The following is a 665-nucleotide window of genomic DNA, read 5'->3' on the forward strand; positions in this document are numbered from 1 at the left end:
TCTTTTTTACGATCGTCGTGGTAGATTTTTCCAAATATTCCGTTCTCAAGAGTACCTCAAAAAGGTGAATTGGTGAATAATTTCAGTGATTTCGGTTAGTGTTAGTGCTTTTTTCACTCTATGTTAGTGCATCTTGCTCACACCTACCGATAAGATAAGTGGCTTCATTTCTACATTTCTTATTTTATTTTTTTATTTCACTAGTAATGCACTATTTGTTTAGTTTCACTTTTTTATTTCTTTTATTTTATTTTTTACCCACTATTTTAACATATTTATAAACCCTTCTTTTAGATCTTGTTTTCTCTAATTCTCTATATTATTTGATCTTGTTTCACTTTATCATATTTATGTACTATATTTTACACTATAATGTGCATACCTGTATTACTGCTGTACCTGTCTAGTTCCACTTGGTCTATTTTATAATACGTAAACTTTAAACAATAAATTATTAGTAAACTTTAAACTCTATTTTAAATTCGATCCTTCTCTCAACGCACGTGGTACGCATTTGTGTGAAGCGACAAGGAATTTCACAACCAAAAACGTGGTGGTTTAGTGGGTTTCTTCTTGTTAAGCCGTTCATTAGTGCCGCGTGTTGCTTTGTCACGCATGTTGCTATTTTCTGTTGATGCTGTCTTGTAGCACATTTCTCAAATTCT

The sequence above is a fragment of the Teleopsis dalmanni genome, chromosome X, assembly GCF_002237135.1.
Source record: "Teleopsis dalmanni isolate 2A chromosome X, ASM223713v2, whole genome shotgun sequence".
In the NCBI taxonomy this organism is placed as follows: Eukaryota; Metazoa; Arthropoda; class Insecta; order Diptera; family Diopsidae; genus Teleopsis; species Teleopsis dalmanni.